Below are 23,685 nucleotides of genomic sequence, written 5' to 3' on the forward strand. Positions count from 1 at the left end.
GTCCTGACCTGTGACCAGTATGTCATCCTGGAAAACCACAGTGTGTGGAACCGCAGGCTGTCCATGTTCCATTGGAAAATTGCCGTTGCCAAACGATTCCCGAACAGGCATCTGTTATAGATGAACAGACCTTTGTGCATGTTGATGCAGGTGAGGCCTTTCGAAGATTCTTCCAGCTCCTGCATCTTGTAGGCTGAGGTCAGGTCGAATTTAGTGAACGTTTTTCCTCCAGCCAGGGTCGCAAATAGATCATCTGCCTTGGGTAGCGGGTACTGGTCCTGTAGCGAAAAATGGTTAATCATTACTTTATAGTCCCCACAAATTCTGACTGTGCCGTCACCTTTGAGTACCGGGACAAGCGGACTGGCCCACTCGTTGAATTCCACCGGTGCGATGATGCCTTCTCGCTCAGCCTGTCCAGCTCAATTTCCACTTTCTCTCGCATCATGTATGGTACCGCCCATGCCTTGTGGTAGATGGGTCATGTATCGGGAACCAAGTGGATCTGCACCTTCGCCCCCGAGAAACTTCCAATGCCTGGCTCGAATAATCTGCTCAGAACCTGGGCACACGAGGCGCTGTCGACAGACGAAAGCGCTTGGATGTCATCCCAGTTCCAGCGGACTTTTCCCAGCCAGCTTCTGCCGAACAGTGTGGGGACATCCCTTGACACGATCCATAGTGGGAGTTCTTGCACTGCTCCATCATCGAAGACTTTGACTCCTGCACTGCCAATTACAGGGATCAGTTTTTTGGTGTAAGTTCTTAGCTTGGTATGAATAGGGCTGAGCTTGGGCCTGTGTGCCTTATTGCACCACAGCCTATCGAAGGCCTTTTGCTCATTATGGACTGACTCGCACCCGTGTTCAGTTCCATGGATACTGGAATTCTGTTCAGTTCAATTTTTAACATTATTGGTGGACATTTCGTGGTGAAGGTATGTACTCCGTACACTTCTGCCTCCTCGGTTCGAGTCTCTAGTTCAGCCTGATCCACCTTGGATCGATCTTCCTCTGCAATGTGATGGCTTGCAGGATTTGCAGCTTGCCTGCACATTTGCTGGAGGTGTCCCATTGTTCTGCAGCCGTTGCACGCATAGTGCTTGAAGCGGCATTGATGGGCCCGATGATCACCTCCACAATGGCAACAAGGTGTTAACTGCCTCACATTAACGATTGATGGCGGACTCTGGGTCATCTGAGGTCGTGCAGCAGCCAGCGTGTACATTCTGCCATGTATATTCCTGCTCGAAAACGACATTACTTTGTGCACAGTAATGGCCGAAACCTCTTTATGCTGCGAAATTTGTTTGGTATTATCACTGGTGGACATAAATACCTGGGCTATCGTTATGGCTTTGCTCAGATTCGGTGTTTCAACAGTCAATAGTTTGTGAAGGATAACCTCATGGCCAATGCCAAGTACACAAAAGTCTCTCAGCATTTGTTCAAGGAATCCATCAAATTCGCAATGTCCTGCAAGGCGCCTTAGTTCGGCGACATAGATCACCAGTTCCTGGCCCTCCGACCGTTGACACGTGTAGAACCGATATCTCGCCATCAAAATGCTTTCCTTAGGATTTAGGTGCTCCCGGACCAGTGTACACAATTCTTCATAGGATTTGATTGTTGGTTTTACCGGAGCTAGAAGATTCTTCATGAGGCCATAGGTTGTTGCCCCACAGACGGTAAGGAGGATCGCCCTTCCTTTTTGCAGCGTTCTCATCCCCTTCCAGCTCGTTGGCCACAAAGTATTGGTCGAGTCTCTACACGAAGGTCTCCCAATCGTCCCCTTCTGAGAACTTCTCCAGGATACCAACTGTTCTTTGCATTTTCGCGCGGTTGCTCGTTAGACGTTTCTGCGGCCGCAACCGAGACTCCAGGATGGTATGCTATCTCCCTGGTGCAAGGGTCAAGGATGTCTTGGGGCGGGTGCAGGACATTTTGAAAAGAGAGGGTGAACAGCCAGTTGTCGTAATGCATATAGGTACCAACGATATAGGTAAAAAATGGAATTAGGTCCTACGAGACGAATTTAGGGAGCTAGGAGCTAAATTAAAAAGTAGGACCTCAAAAATAGTAATCTCAGGATTGCTACCAGTGCCACGTGCTAGTCAGAGTAGGAATCGCAGGATAACTCAGATGAATACGTGGCTTGAGGAGTGGTGCAGAAGAGAGGGATTTAAATTCCTGGGACATTGGAACCGGTTCTGGGGGAGGTGGGACCAGTACAAACTAGATGGTCTGCACCTGGGCAGGACCGGAACCAATGTCCTAGGGGCAGTGTTTGCTAGTGCTGTTGGAGAGGAGTTAAACTAATGGCAGGGGGATAGGAACCTTTGCAGGGAGACAGAGGGAAGTAGAATGGGGGCAGAAGCAAAAGCTAGAAAGAAGAAAAGTAAAAGTGGAGGGCAGAGAAACCTAAGGCAAAAAGCAAAAAGAGCCACATTACAGCAAAATTCTAAAGGGGCAAAATGTGTTAGAAAGACAATGCTGAAGGCTCTGTGCCTCAATGCGAGGAGTATTCAGAATAAAGTGGACGAATTAACTGCGCAGATAGCAGCTAACGGTTATGATGTAATTGGCATCACGGAGACATGGCTCCAGGGTGACCAAGGCTGGGAACTCAACATCCAGGGGCATTCAACATTTAGGAAAAATAGACAGAAAGGAAAAGGAGGCGGGGTGGCGTTGCTGGTTAAAGAGGAAATGAATGTAATAGTAAGGAAGGACATTAGCTTGGATGATGTGGAATCGGTATGGGTGGAGCTACGGAATACCAAAGGGCAGAAAACGCTAGTGGAAGTTGTGTACAGACCACCAAACAGTATTAGTGAGTTTGGGGATAGCATCAAACAAGAAATAAGGGATGTGTGCAATAAAGGTATAGGAATTATCACGGGTGACTTTAATCTTCATATTGATTGGGCTAACCAAACTGGTAGCAATACAGTGGAGGAGGATTTCCTGGAGTGTATTAGGGATGGTTTTCTCGACCAATATATCGAGGAACCAACTAGAGAGCTGGCCATCCTAGACTGGGTGATGTTTAATGAGAAAGGACTAATTAACAATCTTGTTGTGCGAGGCCCCTTGGGGAAGAGTGACCATAATATGGTAGAATTCTTTATTAAGATGGAAAGTGACACAGTTAATTCAGAAACTAGGGTCCTGAACTTAAGGAAAGGTAACTTCAATGGTATGAGGCATGAATTGGTTAGAATAGACTGGCAAATTATTCTTAAAGGGTTGACGGTGGATAGGCAATGGCAAACATTTAAAGATCACATGGATGAACTTCAACAATTGTACATCCCTGTCTGGAATAAAAATAAAATGGGGAAGATGGCTCAACCGTGGCTAACAAGGGAAACCAAGGAAGAGGCATATAAATTGGCCAGAAAAAGCAGCAAACCTGAGGACTGGGAGAAATTTAGAATTCAGCAGAGGAGGTCAAAGGGTTTAATTAAGAGGGGGAAAATAGTGTGCGAGAGGAAGCCTGCTGTGAACATAAAAACTGACTGCTTAAGCTTCTTTAGATATGTGAAGAGAAAAAGATTAGTGAAGACAAATGTAGGTCCCTTACAGTCGGATTCAGGTGAATTTATAATGGGCAACAAAGAAGTGGTTCTGTCTTCATGAAACAGGCTTAATGGAAGTGGCATTTTCAACCCCCAACGCTCTAGCCTTTGGACCTCCATTCATCACAACATTTCTGCAGCTACTGATCTGTTCAAACACACCCTCACCTCCACCTTTCATGCCATAGTCCCCATTAAAACTTTACTCTCTCTCACCCTGGCCATTAGCCGTGGCTCAGTTGGTAGCACCAGTGCCTCTGAGTCGGAAGGTTATGGGTTCCAGTCCCACTCCAAAGACTTGAGCACAAAAATCTAGGCTGACACTCCAGATTATCTGATCATTGCTATTTGTGGCAGCTTGTTGTGCACAAATTGACTGCCATGTTAAAACAGTGACTACAATTCAAAAGTATTTAATTGGGACGTCTGGTGGTCGTGAAAGGCACTATTGAAATGCAAGTATCTCATTCATCTCTACTTCCTTAAGTCCAAGGGACGCAGACTTGAATGTATATGGCGGACAACTTGTTATGTATTTAATCCTTGGCAACCTGTATCACACCACCACCAGAGGGCCCTACCTGTTGGAGTTCCAAGGGATCCCAGCATCCCTTGGGAGCAGTATATAAGCAGGTCTCCCACATGGTACCTGCACTTTGGAGTCTAATTAAAGGAGCTAAGGTCACACATACTCATTGCCTCCAGTACTCAGTTTCATCCTTTATTATAAGTGTAATAATTGGCGACGAGGTAATATAGAAAAATAGGTGCAGGAGTAGGCCATTTGGCCCTTCGAGCCTGCACCACCATTCAATAAGATCATGGCTGATCATTCCCTCAGTACCCCTTTCCTGCTTTCTCTCCATACCCCTTGATTCCCTTAGCCGTAAGGGCCATATCTAATTCCCTCTTGAATATATCCAATGAACTGGCATCAACAACTCTCTGCGGCAGGGAATTCCACAGGTGAACAACTCTCTGAGTGAAGAAGTTTCTCCTCATCTCAGTCCTAAATGGCATACCCCTTATCCTGGTTCTGGACTTCCCCAACATTGGGAACATTCTTCCCGCATCTAACCTGTCCAGTCCTGTCAGAATCTTATATGTTTCTATGAGATCTCCTCTCATCCTTCTAAACTCCAGTGTATAAAGGCCCAGTTGACCCAGTCTCTCCTCATATATCAGCCATCCCTGGAATCAGTCTGGTGAATCTTCGCTGCACTCCCTCAATAGCAAGAATGTCCTTCCTCAGATTAGGACACCAAAACTGAACACAATATTCCAGGTGAGACCTCACCAAGACCCTGTACAATTGCAGTAAGACCTCCCTACTCCTATACTCAATTCCCCTAGCTATGAAGGCCAACATAGCATTTGCCTTATTCACCGCCTGCTGTACCTGCTTGCCAACTTTCAATGACTGATGAACCATGACACCTAGGTCTTGTTGCACCTCCCCTTTTCCTAATCTTCCGCCATTCAGATAATATTCTGCCTTTGTGTTTTTGCCACCAAAGTGGATAACCTCACATTTATCCACATTATACTGCATCTGCCATGCACTTGCCCACTCACCTAACCTATCCAAATCACCCTGCAGCCTCTTAGCATCCTCCTCACAGCTTACACAGCCACCCAGTTTAGTGTCATCTGCAAACTTGGAGATATTACACTCAATTCCTTCATCTAAATCATTAATGTATATTGTAAATAGCTGGGGTCCCAGCACTGAGCCCTGCGGCACTCCACTAGTCACTGTCTGCCATTTTGAAAAGGACCCGTTTATCCCGACTCTCTGCTTCCTGTCTGCCAACCAGTTCTCTATCCACATCAGTACATTACCCCCAATACTATGTGCTTTGATTTTGCACACCAATCTCTTGTGTGGGACCTTGTCAAAAGCCTTTTGAAAGTCCAAATACACCACATCCACTGGTTCTCTCTTGTCCACTCTACTAGTTACATCCTCAAAAAATTCCAGAAGATTTGTCAAGCATGATTTCTCTTTCATAAATCCATGCTGACTTGGACCGATCCTGTCACTGCTTTCCAAATGGGCTGCTATTTCATCCTTAATAATTGATTCCAACATTTTCCCCACTACTGATATCAGGCTAACCGGTCTATAATTACCCGTTTTCTCTCTCCCTCCCTTTTTAAAAAGTCGTGTTACATTAGCTACCCTCCAGTCCAGAGGGACTGATCCAGAGGCTATAGACTGTTGGAAAATGATCACCAATACATCCACTATTTCTAGGGTCACTTCCTTAAGTACTCTGGGATGCAGACTATCAGGCCCCGGGCATTTATCGGCCTTCAATCCCATCAATTTCCCGAACACAATTTCCCGCCCAATAAGGATATCCTTCAGTTCGTCCTTCTCACTAGACCCACGGTCACCTAGTACTTCCGAAAGGTTATTTGTGTCTTCCTTCATGAAGACAGAACCAACGTTGCAGAGTGGAATGGCCGCTGATTTGAAAATTCCGCTCCTGCAGTATCCTGACGGTGACCCGCTCCCCCCCACTACTGCTCTGCTGCTGCCAATCCGTCCTACGTGCGTCATCAGAGTGCGCACCACTGATGTCCCCCCCCACCTCGATCGTGAAATTACACCGAGAAAATTTTGCTCCCGATGCTTGGTGCCACTTGACAGCTTTTTCTGCCGGTGCACTGTGCTGGGAGTGTGTTCAAAATGGCGGTGTGGCTGCCATTAAAGGGGAGGACCTACTGTTGCGGCCGCCATCTTTTTTTTTATTGAACGACTGCCATGTCGGGCCGACAGCTATGCCCCCGGGTTCAGCTGGGCCGCTAACAGGCAGCCTGCCAACCCCTCTTGGGTGCCATGCCACTGGCCTGGCCGAAACCCTCTCTGGTGGCCCAGTGAACCTAACTTAAATAATGGCAGCAGCTCTCCCCTTTAAGTGAAGGGGAGAGATGTGGTGATGCAGCAGCGCGATGACGTCATTAGTGCTACGCTGATGAGTGACAGTGGAGGACAGTCCGCCCGCCCCCAACTTTCGCCCACTAGTGCGCAAACTTCCACTCACCGCTGCACTTCTGCCCTCATTATGACCGACTTCCGGGCCACTGGAAAAAAAAGCCAAAGAGCTGAATATCGCTCAAAAGGCCGCCACATCAACCGCGCCGGTAAAAACATTTGAAACAGCGTAAGTGCGCCACGTTTCCGGCAGTGGGCAATTTTGGCACCTTGGGATTTTGAAAGTGCATTTATAAGCAAATTGGGAGATAGTTTTTTCCCAGAGCGGACACGAAAGGAAGTTAAAAAAAGAAAGACTTGCATTTATAATGTGCCTTTCACAACCACCGGACATCTCAAAGCACTTTACAGTCAATGAAGTACTTTTTTGGTTGGAGAATACTGGTTAGCACGCTCCTGACGCACTTTCAGAGCTCCTCCCATGCCCGGCACGCACCATCAGTATACACACTGTCACTGATGTTCTTGACATCTACACTGTGGCCTAGTCACCTGACGGACAACCTGAAAATCTCTGTTCTGTGGTGCATTACTGTGGCTTTGAGTGGCCACAAAGTATAATCCATGAACTATGCTTTGCATTTATCATGTAGTCAACTATCATTGTAACCCATGTATAAGCTTACCTAAGTTGTATACCTTGAGAATATTGACCACAAGGGGTGAACTTGTGGGAGACACTCCTAACCTGGACTTTCAGGTATAAAAGGGAAGCTCCACCCACCATCATCACTTGAGGTCTTGGTAATAAAGGTAACTGGTCACAGAGTGACCTTCTCTCAAGTATGGGCCTCGTGTGCATTTATACTGCACAGTAAGGACATATCATTGGCGACGAGAAACTGGGATTTAAACCACGTGAGCATGGCCACGAGCAGCACAGAAGAGAGGTACTGAGTTGGTGATGATTGGGACGACTTTATTGAGAGACTACAGCAAAGTTTTGTCACTAAGGAATGGTTGGGACAGGAATCGGCCGACAAACGCAGGGCTCATCTCCTGACGGTTTGTGGATCCAGAACGTACTCCTTGATGAAGGACCTTCTAGCGCCAGAGAAGCTGGCGGACAAGACATTCGAAGAGCTCAGTAAGTTGATCGTGGAACACATTAAACCGGTGGAGCAGCATGCACATGGCGAAATACCGGTTTTACATGCACCAGCGGCGAGAAGGGCAAAGCGTCCCAGACTTCGTGGCAGATCTCCGGCGACTGGCGAGCCTATGTAAGTTCCCAGATGCACGCAGAGTGGAGATGCTGCGAGACTCTTTTTATTGAGGGCATCGGGCACGCTGGGGTTTTCAGGAAACTGATTGAGACCAAAGACTTGACCTTGGAAGCGGCGGCTCTGATAGCCCAGACAATTATCTCAGGGGAGGAAGAGACCAGAATGATGTATGACAAAAATCTTGGCTCAAATGCGGCAAACGACCAGGGAGTCAACATTGTTCACACGGCACACAGTTCTCTAGGCAGACAAGGGCAATCGGACATGCCCCAGCATGTAGTCGAACCCATAGGGGGAATTCAACGGAGACAATGGCTAGCTGAACGATGATTCATGCCATCGCAATGGACAATGCGGCCAGTAATGGGGCCATCAACACCTGTTAATCGTGTGCTTAAGGACAGTTACAGAGACAGTCAGAGATGATTAACTGGTAATGGACCGTTTGTTTCCAACAATGGGGCCTCCAGCTCATGCTGGAGGTGTGGAGGCAAACACCCAGTCAGAGCTTGCAGGTATCAGCAATATACCTGCAGAAACTGCAACATCAGCGGTCACTTGGCGCATATGTGCAGGAAGCCTGCAGCCAGGTTGATGTACAAGGAGGACGGGCCCGATATAAGCCCTACGAGGCCAAATGAATACTAGGGGAAATCGCTGGAAGCTGAAGTTCAGCGAGTTCATGTGGAGCACATATACAGTTCATATACCAGGACGCCATCGATAATGATAAAAGTGCTTCTCAATGGCATCCCAGTATTAATGGAGCTAGACACAGGGGCCAGCCAGTCCCTAATGAGTATCAAACAGTTCGAAAAGTTGTGGGCGTCCAAGGCCAGGAGGCCAAAATTATTGCCGATTGACGCACAACTACGGACATATACAAAGGAGATCATTCCGGTGCTAGGCAGCGCCACAGTAGTCGTGACCCACAAAGATTCGGAGAATAGGTTGCCATTCTGGATTGTCCCGGGGGACGGTCCCGCACTACTGGGGACGAGTTGGCTTGCTGTCATGAACTGGAAATGGGGCGATGTCAATGCAATTTCTTCTGTGAAGCGAGTATCATGCTCACAGGTCCTGGACAAACTTAACTCATTATTTCAATCCGGCATTGGCACTTTCATGGGGGCCAAGGTAATGATTCACATAAACCCGGACGCCAGGACAGTACACCACAAGGCCAGAGCGGTGCCATACATGATGCGGGAAAAGATAGAAGGCGAATTGTACCGCCTGCTGAGGGAAGTCATCATCTCACCAGTCGAATTCAGTGACTGGGCGAGCCCGATTGTGCTGGTGCTCAAGGCAGATGGGTCGGCCAGGATATGTGGCGATTACAAGGCCACCATCAATCGGGTGTCAATCCAAGACCAGTACCTGCTACCGAGAGTGGAGGACCTCTTTGTGACGCTATCAGGTGGCAAACATTTTTCAAAATTGGACCTGACCTCAGCTTATATGACCCAGGAGCTGGCGAGTGAGTCGAAGAAGCTGACCACCATCACGACACACAAGGGGTTGTTTGAGTACAACAGATGTCCGTTCGGGATTTGTTTGGCCGCCGCAATCTTTCAGCGAAATATGGAAAGCCTCCTCAAGTCGATTACAATGTCAGTGGTTTTTCAAGACGACATCCTCATCACGGGTTGCGATACTGAAGAACACCTCCACAACCTGGAGGAGGTGCTACACAGACTGGACCGGGTAGGGCTGCGACTGAAAAAGGCGAAGTGCGTCTTCTTAGCTCCAGAGATAGAATTCCTGGGAAGGAGGGTAGCAGCAGATGGGATCAGACCTACTGCTTCCAAACCGGAAGTGATCCAGAGAGCACCCAGATCCCGTAACACGATGGAGCTGCGTTCGTTCCTGGGGCTCCTGAACTATTTTGGTAACTTTCTTCCAAAATTGAGCACGCTGCTAGAGCCGCTACACGTGCTCCTACGCAAAGGTCACGATTGGATCTGGGGGGACAGCCAGGAAAGGGCTTTTGATAAAGCACACAATTTGTTATGCTCCAACAAACTGTTAACGTTATATGACCCATGTAAGAAACTTGTTTTAACGTGCGATGCGTCATCCTATGGGGTCGGGTGTGTGCAGCATGCCAATGGTCAGTTACAGCCGGTAGCTTATGCCTCCAGAAGTCTGTCCCAGGCAGAAAGGGGCTATGGGATGGTAGAAAACGAAGCGCTGGCATGTGTATATGCAGTAAAAAAAATGCACCAGTACCTGTTTGGCAGGAAATTTGAGTTGGAGACGGATCACAAACCCCTAACGTCCCTTTTGGCCGACAACAAGGCCATAAATGCGAATGCATCGGCCCGCATACAGAGGTGGGCACTTACGTTAGCTGCCTATGACTATACAATTCGGCACAGACCGGGCACTGAAAACTGCGCCGATGCACTCAGCAGGCTCCCACTAGCCACCACTGAGGGGGCAACTGAACATGATGCTGAGATGGCCATGGCTGTTGAAGCTTTTGAAAGCGAAGGCTCACCAGTGACAGCCCATCAGATTAAAGTCTGGACAAAGAAAGACCCGCCACTGTCTTTAGTTAAGAAATGTGTCCTGAATGGGGACTGGACAGCCACATACGGGGCATGCCCTGAGGAATTTAAACCGTTTCATAGGTGCAAGGATGAACTCTCGATTCAGGCCGATTGCCTACTGTGGGGAAACCGAGTAGTCATGCCCCAGATGGGCAGAGAGATGTTTATCAGAGAACTTCACAATGAGCACCCAGGCATTGTCATAATGAAGGCAATTGCCAGGTCACACGTTTGGTGGCCAGGGATAGATGCAGACCTGGAACTTTGTGTTCGCAGGTGCAAAACGTGTGCTCAGCTGGGCTACGCACCCAGGGAAGCCCCCCTTAGCCCCTGGTCCTGGCCCGCATCCATGTGGACTACGCAGGTCCTTTCATGGGAAAAATGTTTTTGGTTGTAGTAGACGCCTACTCCAAATGGATTAAGTGTGCCATTTTAAATTCAAGCACATCCTCTGCCACGGTAGAAAGTCTATGGGCAATGTTCGCCACCCATGGTCTACCGGATGTCTTGGTCAGTGACAATGGCCCGTGCTTCACGAGTACTGAATTCCAGGACTTCATGGCAGGCAATGGAATCAACCATGTCAGAATGCCACCGTTCAAGCCGGCCTCAAACGGCCAGGTGGAACGAGCAGTGCAGATAATCAAACAGGGGATGCTCAGAATCCAAGGGGGTTCCCTACAAAGCCGCTTATCACGCCTCCTGTTGGCTAATAGATCCTGACCACATTTGCTCACAGGGGTTCCACCCGCAGAGCTGCTGATGAAAAGGACACTCAAAATCAGGTTATCCCTTATACACCCTACTCTGAAAGAAATTGTTGAGAGCAGGCATCAGTCACAATGTGACCACCATGACAGGAATGCGAGGACGAGAGGTATTGATGTCAATGTCCCCGTTTTTGTCCTTAATTACGCTGCAGGACCCAAATGGCTTGCAGGCACTGTGATTGCCAAAGAGGGGAATAGGGTTTTGGTAGTTAAACTTACCAATGGACAAATCTGCTGCCAACACGTGGATCAAAGGAGGTTCAGCAACCCCATAGAAGAAGCAGAGGAAGAACACGACATAGAGTTTACTCCATCACAGGTGACCGAACACCGGAACCAAGTGGAGGAGAGCCCAGTCACTGTGGGCAGTCCAGACAGGCCTGAGACACCACAAACAGCAGGCACTCAGGCCAGCGGCCAACAACCGGAGTCCCAACTCAGGTGCTCTACAAGGGAGCGTAAACCACCAGAGAGACTTAACCTGTGATCCCAATAAGACTTTGGAGGGGAGGTGATGTCATGTATTCTACTGTCATTGTGACCCATGTATAAACTGACCTAAGTTGTACACCTTGAGAACATTGACCACAAGGGGTGAACTTGTGGGAGACACTCCTAACCTGGACTTTCAGGTATAAAAGGGGAAGCTCCACCCACTTTCATCACTTGAGGTCTTGGTAATAAAGGTAACTGGTCACAGAGTGACCTTCTCTCAAGTATGGGCCTTGTGTGCATTTATACTGTATTGTAAGGACATATCAGCATTGTTGTCTAGCAGCTGCTTTGCCTAAAGGTATTTCCCACTTCTCAACCATTGGAACCATTTCAGCCTTTAAGCTTGGCTGATAATTGCTTTTAATAGTTATAGGGCTCATTGCAGCCACATTCACATTGGTTCCAGAAATAATTGTGACCAATAATGGAATGGGTCACCCTGGAAGTATCACAAACAATTTCAAACAGCAATTCATTTAGTAAAAGTTTATTTTGCAGATTTTTTGCAGCCCAAGAGTACTATTGAGGTCATAGAAAGAAAGACAAAATGCCATTGATGCCATTTCATTGGAAACGATTATGCACTCAGGCTGTACATCCAGTCCACGGGGTAGAACTTGGTTTGCATTGCACCCATTTTTTGGCCATAAAAGGACACAGAGCATTCCAACTGAGCAGTGGAATGTTCTGCACCCAAACTACAGTCATTACTTCCACTGCTAAATTTGTGGGGCCTGTTTTTTAGGTATCTCGGGTGGATGTTTAAAACAGGTGTTCGGCCCTCTTAGTATGTAAATGAGGGGCCTAACACTTGTTGAGGACCCTGTTTAGAAATTTGTCTCTGATAAGTGGGGCAGGCGTTGGGGCCCGACCCTGCTCAGGAATCCTTAGTGGCCCCGGCGGTTGCCAACCAAAGACACGTTTTAAAAAAATGTTCCCATGGAGCTAAAGGAGCAGGAGTGTTCCTCTCATTCCATGGAATAGCGATCAGCCACCCCTGTAGTTTGCTTTAACAGCTCCTCCCGGGATTGACTGAGGGCCTCTACCGGCGAGGCAGATGCCAGTATCGGCACCTTGCGCCAAGTAAACAGATGAGGCCCAAGGATCAATTTCTATCGATTCTCAAACCCCTTGCTCCGTGCAGGTGCTGGTCGCGCAGCGTCGTGTCTGGGCCCGAAAAGGGTCCAGACTAATTTCTACCCCCACATAGCTAAGCATGGTGCACACAGTACAAGTACCCACACCAACTTCACATGTTCTCTAGCCAGTTCAACTCTGTTATCTTTAAGCTGTCTATAATCCACCTGCCTCCAGACTTCACTGTGATGAATAGCAGGAATGTAGTCTAGAGATGTCACATCTGTCATTACCTGTGGGGAGGTTGGATTGTGCAAGCTTACAATGTCTCCTCATCACCTGTCCTTGGTAGCAACCCAAAACTCGACAATCAACTCCAAATAACAACATTAAACAGCCTTTGGCAATGGAACACACAAACTATGCATAACAAACCACACCAATGTAAACATAGAAATCCTTCTTCATGATTTTGAGACATAGTATTAGTTTGGAGATTAACCCCTCCCTTGAAAAATGGTATTTATAGAGGATCCTACACTTCAAACTGTGAGATACCAATTCTGTCATAGAATGCATCATATCACTTTCTATAGGTCACCCACAGTCTTTTTTCCTTTCCTCTCATGAAAGCGCTGACATACTTTGGGTTATGTACCCAAGGGTCCTGGTACCTCGCACAACGAGCAATATTCAAAGGAATGTGGCAGCATGGGTATAAAATTGATTAAAGGACAGAAAACAGAGCAGTGGTTAATGGATGCTTTTCAGATTGGAGAGTTATAAACAGTGGTGTTCCCATGAGTCAATGTTAAGATAATTGTCCTTCTCAGTATATACATATTTATATATATTATCTGGACTAAGCTATAGATGGCACAATGTCAAAGATTGTACATGGCACAAAAATAGGGAGCGAGGTTAAGTGACAAGGACTGTAACCTACTTCTGGAAGATATAGATGGGTTAGTAGATTGAGAAGATAGATGTCAGATGAAATTTAATGGCGAGCAATGTGATACATTTTGGGAGAAGGAATAAGGAGAGAAAATATGCACTAAATGGTAAAATGTTAAAATGGTTAGAAGAGCAGAATGGCTTAGAGTTAGATATACAAGGGTGGGAATTGCTTTAGGTCCATTTCCGGGCTTGAAGTGGGTGCTGCAAATCCAACTGTCAGGCCTGAGACCAGCCCAAGAGTAAGCAGCATTGAACGAGGATGGACCCCAACATTACATCCCCATAGAAAGTACCTTTGTGAGGAAAAGTGCAGAAGAAGAATGTGCTTCACCAAAGAGGCAATAGGGGAGCTCTGCCATTTATTGCACAAGAACCTGCAGCCAATCATCTGCCTACACCCCTTTCTATGAAGGTGACAACTGCACTCAAACTTTATGGCACAGGGTGATTTCAGGGAAGAAAATCATTTCAGTGGATAGCTTTTGGGTGACAAAGTCTACCCCTTGCTCTCATGGATAATGACCCAATTAAGAGTGGCACAAACAATGGTAGTGTAGTTCTACAGCAAGTTGTATACCTCTACAAAAGTTGTGATTAAGAGGATCACCTTAAAAGGATGCTTAACTGCCTAGACAGGTCCAGAGGGGCTTTGCAGTATGGTTCAGATCATGTGTGATGCATAGTTGTAGCCTGCTCTGCCCTGTACAACTTTGCTACACAAAAAGGCCTGGACTTTGACATTGCTGGGCAGGCAGCCCTAGCTGCTTTGAAGGCAGAACTACACATTGGAGAGCAACATGATGACCTGCACTCAGAGGACTCCTCAGTGATTGCTGAGTAATCTTTGGTTTCGCAGGAAAACTCTGGTTTGGCTCAAATTTTCTGTGAAGGGAAATGATAAAAAATTAGTCATCACATCTGCTAACTCATTGAATGGAACCCTCTTCCAAAATTCCCTAGATTCTAGAACGGTCCCAACAGATAGGAAGGTAGCAAATGTAACCCCTCTATTCAAGAAAGGAGGGAGAGAAAGAACAGAGAACTACAGGCTAATTAACCTGACATCAGTCGTTGGGAAAATGTTGGAATCCATTATTAAGGAAGTGGTAACAGGGCACTTAGAAAATCATAATATGATTCGGCAGAGTCAACATGGTTTTATGAAAAGGAAAACGTGTTTAACAAATGGACACAGTTATTTGCATTAGAGAAATGCTCCGAGTGGGTCTCTGTGATCACATGATCTGATTGCTGATTGGTACCCTTGGAGGATAAGACACACCCAGCAGTTTCTCTGGAATGTGTAATTAGAAGCACCTCGCCCAAGTTCTCAGTGACTTTGCAAAGTGCAATTCGAGCCATTCTGACTTCAGACCTCAGACAGGATAGAGCTTCCCAACCCACCCCAAATTCCTGAACTCCCCCCAGCCCAAGTTCGTGCCCCCCCAACCCAAGTTCCTGACCCCCCCAGCCCAAGTTCCTGATCCTCCCAGCCCAAGTTCCTGACCTTTACCCCACCCCATCCCCTGGAAATGGGGCATTTTGTGTTGGTCACCGATGTTAACAGGTTTATTGTGCATGAAGTTTATAATGACTGTGTCGTGACTTTCAGATTTCATCCACTCCAATGATGTCCCTTGTCACACACACACTGAGCTTTCCGAGAAATCGGGTGTGGGTGTAAAGGAGGTGGGATTGGAAGAACTTGATCCGTCTTCCCTGAGTTCCCTCTCTTTCCTCTGATCCCCTCTCCAGCATCTCCTCTCTCTCCCCCCAGTCTCTTTCACTCTCCCTCAGTCTCTCTCTCTCCGCCCGCCCCCCCACCCCGGTCTCTCCTTCTCTTCCCTCCCTGTCTCTCTATCTCCCCAACCCCATCTTTCTCTCTGCCCCCCAGTCTCTCTCTTCCCCCCCTCTCTCTCTCTCTCGCCCCCTGTCTCTCTCTCTCTCTCTCTCTCTTCCCCCCCATCTCTCTCTCTCTCTCTCTTTCCCCCCTGTCTCTCTCTCTCTCTCTCTCTCTCTCTACCCCCCTGGCTCGCTCTCCCTCTCCCCCCCGCCTCTCTCTCCCCCCCTGTCTCTCTCTCTCTCTCTTTCCCCATCTCTCTCCCCCACACCACCACCATCTCTCCCCATCCTCCCGCCCCCCGTCTCTCTCTCTCTCTCTCTCTCTCCACCCCCCATTTCTCTCCCTCCTTCTCTCTCACCCACCCCCCCCCCTCCCCCAGTCTCACTCTCCCTCTCCCACTACCGCTGATGCTTTCTCTCCCACAGAAGGCCGTGAAAATTTTTAAAATAATCCAAAAGCTGGAAGCAGTTCCAGGCTCCAGCAGCAGTTCCACACGGCTCGGCCCTACTTGCTCATAAGTCGCACCGCGCATGGGCAAGCAAATCGAGGGCCCATACTCAAAAGGGGGTGGAGTCCAATGCGCTCATGTGCTGAAGGACACTCAAAAACCTAGAGCAAATAGTCACTCTGTTAACAAATTTATTAGATTTCCTTTGAGGGTGTAATTAGCAGAGTAGAAAAGGGGAACTAGTGGATATAGTAAATTTGGATTTCTAAAAAGCATTCAATAAGGTGTCACGTAAAAGGTTGCTACGCAAGATAAAGGCTCATGGGGTTGGGGGTAATATATTAGCATGAATAGAGGATTGTTTAATGGACAAAAAAGAGTCATTTTCCGGTTGGCAGGCTGTAACTAGTGGGATTGTGCAAGGATTAGTGCTTGGGCCTCAGCTATTTACTATCTATATTAATGACTTAGATGAAGGGACCGAGTGCGATGTATCCAAGTTTGCTGACGATACAAAGCTAGGTGGGAAATTAAGGTGTGAGAAGGATACAAAGAGCCGCAAAGGGATATAGACAGGTTAAGTGAGTGGGCAATAAGGTGGCAGATGGAGTATAATGATGAATTGAGAGGTTATTCACATTGGTAGGAAGAATAGAAAAACAGAATATTTTTTAGATGGTGAGATATTATTAAATGTTGGTGTTCAGAGAGATTTAAGTGTGTTTGTACAGGAAACACAGAACGGTAGCAGGCAGATAGAGCAAGCAATTCGGTAGGCAAATGGTATGTTGGACTTTATTACAAGGTGGTTAGAGTAAGGAAGTCTTACTACAATTGTACAGGGTGTTGGTGAGACCACACCTGGAGTACTGTGCACAGTTTTGGTCTCCTTATTTGAGAAAGGACACACATGCCATAGTGGCAGTGCAACGAAGGTTCACAAAATTGATCCCTGGGATGAGAGGGATGTCCTATGAAGAGAGATTGAGTAGATGGGTCTTATACTCTCTGGTGTTTAGAGGAATGAGAGATGATCTCATTGAAACATATAAGATTCTGAGGGGGATTGACAGGGTAGTTGTTGAGCGGCTGTTTCCCCCCAGCTGGAGAGTCTAGAACTAGATGGCATAGTCTCAAGATTAGGGGTAGACCATTTAAGTCTGAGATGAGGAACAATTTCTTCACTCAGAGGGTTTGAATCTTTGAAATTCTCTACCCCAAAGGGCTGTAGATGCTGAATAGTTGAGTATATTCAAGGATGAGATAGATAGATTTTTGGACTCTGGAAGAATTGTGGGATATGGGGATCGGGCGGGAAAGTGGAGTTGAGGTAGAAAATTAGCTATGATCTTATTGAATGGCGGAGCAGGCTCGCTGGGCTGTATGGTCTATTCCTGCTCCTAATTCCTATGTTGTTATGTTCTTATAAGGAAAATTATTTCATTTAGCGGAGGATCTAGCCAGTTCTATGTTTGTTCAATTTTTAGTGCCATTAGTTGCCCAGTGCAATTTCTTCAAGCATTTCTGTGCTCCCAGCAGTCTCCAAAACACAATTCATTTCATAATCTGTCCTTGTTACAGTTGCTTCTGACTACAAGCTTTTTTCTCGGCCACCTAATATAATTAGAAGAAATTAAATGCAGAAATTACAATTTAAAAAATGATGTGATGGGGCAAAAAAGAAATGGATAAATGAGGCCAAGAAAGCAATAAGAAAGCATAACGGACCCTAGGAAATAATTGCTTATTACATTTCAGTTTTCAAGAAGTTTGATAACTGTATTTTTTATTTGTTCTCAGGGTGCGATTGAAATTGGCAAGGGTGCATTTATTGGCTATGAATTGCCCTGAGAAGGTTATGGTCGGCCGCCTTCTTGAATTGCTGCAGTCCTTGTGTTGATAGTGCACCCACAAAGGTGTAAGGGAGATAACTGCAGGAGTTTGACCCTGTGACAATCAAGAAACGGCGGTGTACATCCAAGTTAGGATGAAGAGTACTATGAAGGGGAACTTGGAGCTGATGGTGTTCCCAATATCTTGCTTTTCTTGTCCTTCTCAGTGGTACTGATTGTGGACCTGAGAGTTGCTGAAAAAATAAGTCTGTTGAGTTGCTGCAGTGCATCCTGTACTTACTGCAGCCACACCACAGTTGGACATAGCGGTTACAGCGCTCAATGGCAGGGCATCAATTAAGTGGACTATTCCGGATTGTGTCGACTTTCTTAAGTATTATTGCGACTGCTCTCATTCGAGTGAAAGAAGATATTCCACTTCTGCCTTGAGTCTTGTAGATGGTGGGAGACTTGGGGAAGGGTTAGATATGAGACATTCACAACAACATCAACACCAACTTGTATTTATATAGCGCCTTTAACACACAAAAATCTCCCCAGATACTTCACAGAGTCATAATCAAAAATAAATGGACTCCAAGCCAAGGAAGATGATATTAGGAAGGATGGCCAAAAGCTTGGTCAAAAAGGTGGGTTTTAAGGGGGGTCTTAAAGGAGGAGGATATAAAGAGCTGAGGCGTTTAGCCTGGGCACTCATAACTGAATACCCAGCCTCTGTCCTGCTATTTTAGTGACAGTATAGCCATGCTTAGTACAGTTCAGCTTCTGTTCAATGGTGATACCCCAAGATGTTGATGATTGGAGACTCAGTAATTATGGTTTTATAGAAGGGATGGGGAGATGGCTGGGCCTTTTTCTTGTTGGAGATAGTCATTCCCTGGACACTTATGTGACACAAATGTTATCTGCTAGCTTTCAGCCCAAACCTCATGTTGTCCAGGTCTTGCTCTAGGCTGGCATGGGCTGTTTGATTTTTGAACATGTTGTGACCGGGTGAACACTGTATGGAATTATTAGCCCAGTCCATGTCGTATGACAGGGGGAAGGTCATTGATGAAGTTACTGAAGGTGGTTGGTATGAGGAAACTGCCCTGAAGAATTGCTGCAGTAATGTACTGGGACTGCAGTGATCATAAGAGCATAAGAAATAGGAGCAGGAGTAGGCTATTTGGCCCCTCGAGCCTGCTCCGCCATTTAATAAGATCATGGCTGATCTGATCATGGACTCAGTTCCACTTCCCTGCCCACTCTCCATAACTCTTTATTCCCTTATCGCTCAAAAATCTGTTTATCTCTGCCTTAAATATATTCAATGACCCAGCCTCTCCAGCCCTCTGATCGGCCTCTGACAACCACAACCAACTACCTGTTTTGTCAGTTATGACTCCAGCCACTGGAGGCCCATGGAGAGGACCATGGAGACGCCCATGCTCCGAGGATCAGAGAGAGGAACAGGGAGAGGGACAGTCAGAGGCACATGGAAAGGGACAAGGAGAGGCAAAGGGAGCAAGAGCAGCAGGCAAAGGCACAACACCAGGAGGATGCACAGGGACAGCAACAGCAGGACCAACATCACGAAGTCCATGAGGATGTGGGCAGAGAAAGACGATTACACAGACATGCAAACAGAAAGCCGTATGCACCCAGGGTGTCTTGTCAACAGTTTTCCTACGTCCACTTCTCTGAGGAGCGTTGTGTCCGAAGGCTGCGATTTACAAAAGACGTGGTGACGGAGCTGTGCCGTCTGCTGCAGCCAGACCTTGAGCCTCAAACAAGAGTGAGAACAGCTCTCTCAGTGGCAGTGAAGGTCACTGTTATATATGCAGACTATAGATATACTCTCTGTGTAGTCACTGTATAGTTGCATAAGATGGAGACTTGTTTACCTGATGTACTATCAATAAGGTTTACACTGTGTATATACTATGCTGGCACCACTAGAGGGTGCAACTGGTGGAGACCGGGGTTTCCTGCCCTGGAGGCAGGGGCTGTATAGAAGGGTAGCCACCATGCGGCTGCCTCACTCTGGAGTTACGAATAAAGGACCAAGGTCACTACAGTTTAAGTACAACACATTGCCTTGTGGAGTCATTCATAAGTACATTACAGACATAACAGTCACCATTGCCCTCAATTTTGTATGCCAATGGATCTTTTCAGGGAGCCACAGCAGATATCTCCAACATCTCCCAGTATGCCGCCATTTGCTCCAGTCGTGATTTCACAGATGCTCTGTACTGAAGGAGGATGAAATACATCTCATTCCCCATGATGAGACAGAAGCAGCTGGAGTCATCAACTGGCTTTGAGATGATGGCGCATTTCCCCATGACGCAGGGTGCCATAGACTGCACACATGTTGCCTTGAGGGTTCTGCACCGCAATCCTGATACCTTTTGAATCCAAAAAGGATACCACTCACTCAATGTCCACTTGGTGTGCGACCACAGATGCACAATAATGGCCGTTAATGCCCGCTATCCTGCGCCAGAGTGTGCCAGCTCTGTTCCAGCCAGCCAATGCAGCACCCGGCTGGCGCTTCGGAGACAAGGGCTACCCGCTATGCACCTGGCTCCTGACTCCCCTCCGCAACCCCACCACTCCCACCCAGCACTCTTACAATGACAGACATGCCACCACTAGGAACATCATTGAGCAGACCATCGGAGTGCTGACCCAACGGTTCCACTGCCTTGACCACTCAGGAGGAGTCCTGCAGTACTCGACTGACCGGGTGTCTCTCTTCGTCATCGTCTGCTCTATGCTTCACAACCTGGCAATCATGAGGACACAGCCATTGCCCGAAGACATAGCCGTTGCACCTCAGGAGGAGGAGGAGCAGCAAGTCGAGGAGGAGGAGCTGCAGAACCAGGATGAGGAGAAGGAGCTGCGGGAGGAGAATGAGGAGCTGCAGGAGGAGGCACAGCCGACAGGCAGGATGCGCCAATACCATCCCGAGACTGCAAGGGGGTTCTGAGACTGTCTCATAAGGTTCCAATGAGGTCCTTGCTACTTACTGCTTCTATTGTGCTTTCCATAAACATATTAATGAGCCTTCCTTCCACACCACATGCCCAACAATGAAATGAGATACAAGACCAAATAGTAAAGATGACAATGAACATTTATGTGTAAAAAGTGCAACATCAACATAATAAGTATCATTCACACTTGTACATCTCCTTATATCCCCTTTTACGTAAACCTACTCTACTACTATGCCGCAGTGTGTCCCCTATGGCTGCAGCATGGCTGGCGGAAGGCTGCTGCTTTTCTGAGCCAGAGAGTACAGATGGCCTTCTAGGATGCCCTCGACTAGCTCTGGGCCTGGAAGGCCCGGCTACAGACTGAAGCACCTCAAGCTGGGCGGCAACAGTCTGGGCTGGCTGGATGACAGTCGTGGATAGTTGCAATGACGGAGTGGCAATGGTGGGATCAGAAATACTGTTGTCCTGAGATAGGACAGCAGGTTCCTGTTCCACTGAGCCAGTGCCACTCCCCCTGGGCAGCACCTCAGCCTTTGCACCAATCTGATGGTGCACAGATTGCTGGGCTGCTGCAGCATCGTGTGATCCCCAGTGGGCCGTGATGGACCCAGTGGCGATGGCAGCAGTCAGGGCTTGCGTGGCATCATGCTGAGACTGCATGAGAGCAGACTGAGAATCCATGCTAGCAATCATTGACTCTATTACAGCAGCAACACATTGCGTGACTTCCACCTGTGCTCCAATAGAAGCTTCCACATCGCTCATGAGACGCCCCATGAGGCTGGATCCGCACGGTCCATCTGGGAGTCTACCATCATCTGCACTTTGGCAATGATGGACTCCATGGTGTCCGTAGAACTGTCTATAATGCGGGAGGTGGATTCCTCCACGCTCCTTACCACTAGCGACAGGCTCTCGGGCACTCTTGCCATTGCCACTATCATGTCGAAGTGCACGGCCATCACCCTTTGTTCAAATATCTCTCCAACAAAGTCCTCATCTGAGTCCTGTGGAGCAGAACTCGCGTGCGAACTCGCCCTCTGCGTAGCTGGCTCCCAAAATTACCTTGCCCCTTGACCCTGCTGCAGCCCAGTCAGCCCTGGTGCATCACCCAATGCAGACCCCTCTCCTAAGCTCAACTGCAATGACCGCATACTCCCAGTATCTGAGCTGGTGAGTGTGAGAAGCAGTGATGTGATGCTTGCATCATCCTCCTCCTCTCCCTCTCTTCCTCCTCCCCCATTTCTTCTCCCTGCAGACTGGGTGGGGGGGGGGGGCAGGAACAGGTTGGGCAGTGCCCAGGGCATTGTCTGAAAGCACAAATGTCATAAAAGTGCTATTAAGGTGAGGAAAGTGGGCAGGCATGCAGGAAGAAAGATGGTCAGAATGTGAAGTGGCTAAATGATAAGGCCTTCTGCTTAAAGTGGAAGGTGTGATGAGAGGAAGGGTTTCACTGACCAATGTTGGCCCCAGCGGGCTCCGCGGTACCCACTGCCACAGGGATGGCCACCTGCAGGCACATTATGTGAAGTACTTACTCCTCCAGGTCTGTGAGCTAGCGCAGTTCAGGTTCCCCCCTTCTGTTTGTTCTGCTGCAGCCTGTTATGTGCCATCTTGGCCTGCAAAAGAAAGGAAGCTTGGTGAGTCAAAGTGCACTTATATATGTGAAAGAAATGCATGGGCAGCTTAAGCAGCTGTGATTCAAAGCAAAGAATCAAATGAGGCAATAACTATGAGTAGGCACATCCTCAGTTAAATACTGGTTTGTTGATTCTGCACAGAGGCTGCCTTGTAAGAGTTTTGGGAACAGACAGAGGCTCACAGGTTCATAGGTAAGATTTGGGGGAATATGTACTCACTTTCACCACATGAGTGAGGTCGCAGAACATTTTGCGACACTGTTTGGTGTGCGGTCAAGGGCGGAGGTGCCCGAAACCTCAGCAGCCACCTCTGCCCAGATAGCTCTGAGAAGCTGTGGAGCGGACCTTCCAGTTGGAGGGAAAAGGATGTGCCTCATGTCATCCACTGCCCCCATCAGTGTCTACAACTGGGCGTCTGAGAACAGCATGGCCCTTGTACTGTCTCTCCCAGCTGTCATGACAGCCATCAGCAAGCAGCTACTGAACTGTGAGGAAGCGAATCAGCAGACCATACCGGGGGCATCCCCTTGAAGAAGCCCAATGATCAGGTGACGCGTTGTGAGTGAATCAAACGCAGCTGAAATTGGCTGCTTATTTTCTCCACCACCCCTGCTGCGCTCCTCCAGCGGCACACAGAGGCCATTTAGAGCTCCAGCAGCAGAGCTCTCAGATTTCATGAACAAAATGCCAAAATTACAAATTTTTTCTCGCGCATCTCGGCCGGCACTAACTTTTGAGTTAATTCAAATTATGTGCCCTAAACCCAGCACAGGACAATTTAAGCCCCATGGTCTGTGGAAGTTCATTCAGTAATATATAAAACCATACCGTAAAGCCGACATATCCCCTGGAACTGATGGCCTACATCCTAGGGTTCTAAAAGAGATGGCAGCAGAGACAAGGGATCCCAGCATCTATTGGGAGCACTGCATATAAGCAGGCCTCCCATGCTGTGCCAGCACTCTGGAGTCAGAATAAAGAGACTAAGGTCACACTTACTCAAGTCTACAGTACTCGGTCACATTGATTTACTTGAGACATAACAACTGGCGACGGGGAACAGATAATGAACTATCACGCAAAAATGCAGAGAACTGTTGGTATCCTGGAGAAATTCTCAGAAGGTGACGATTGGAAAGCCTTCGTGGAGTGACTCGACCAATACTTCATGGCCAAAGAGCTGGAAGGGAATGAGAACGCTGCCAAACGAAGGGCGATCCTCCCCACCATCAGCGGGGCAACAACCCATG

The sequence above is a fragment of the Pristiophorus japonicus genome, chromosome 10 (assembly GCF_044704955.1).
Source record: "Pristiophorus japonicus isolate sPriJap1 chromosome 10, sPriJap1.hap1, whole genome shotgun sequence".
Classification (NCBI taxonomy): Eukaryota; Metazoa; Chordata; class Chondrichthyes; family Pristiophoridae; genus Pristiophorus; species Pristiophorus japonicus.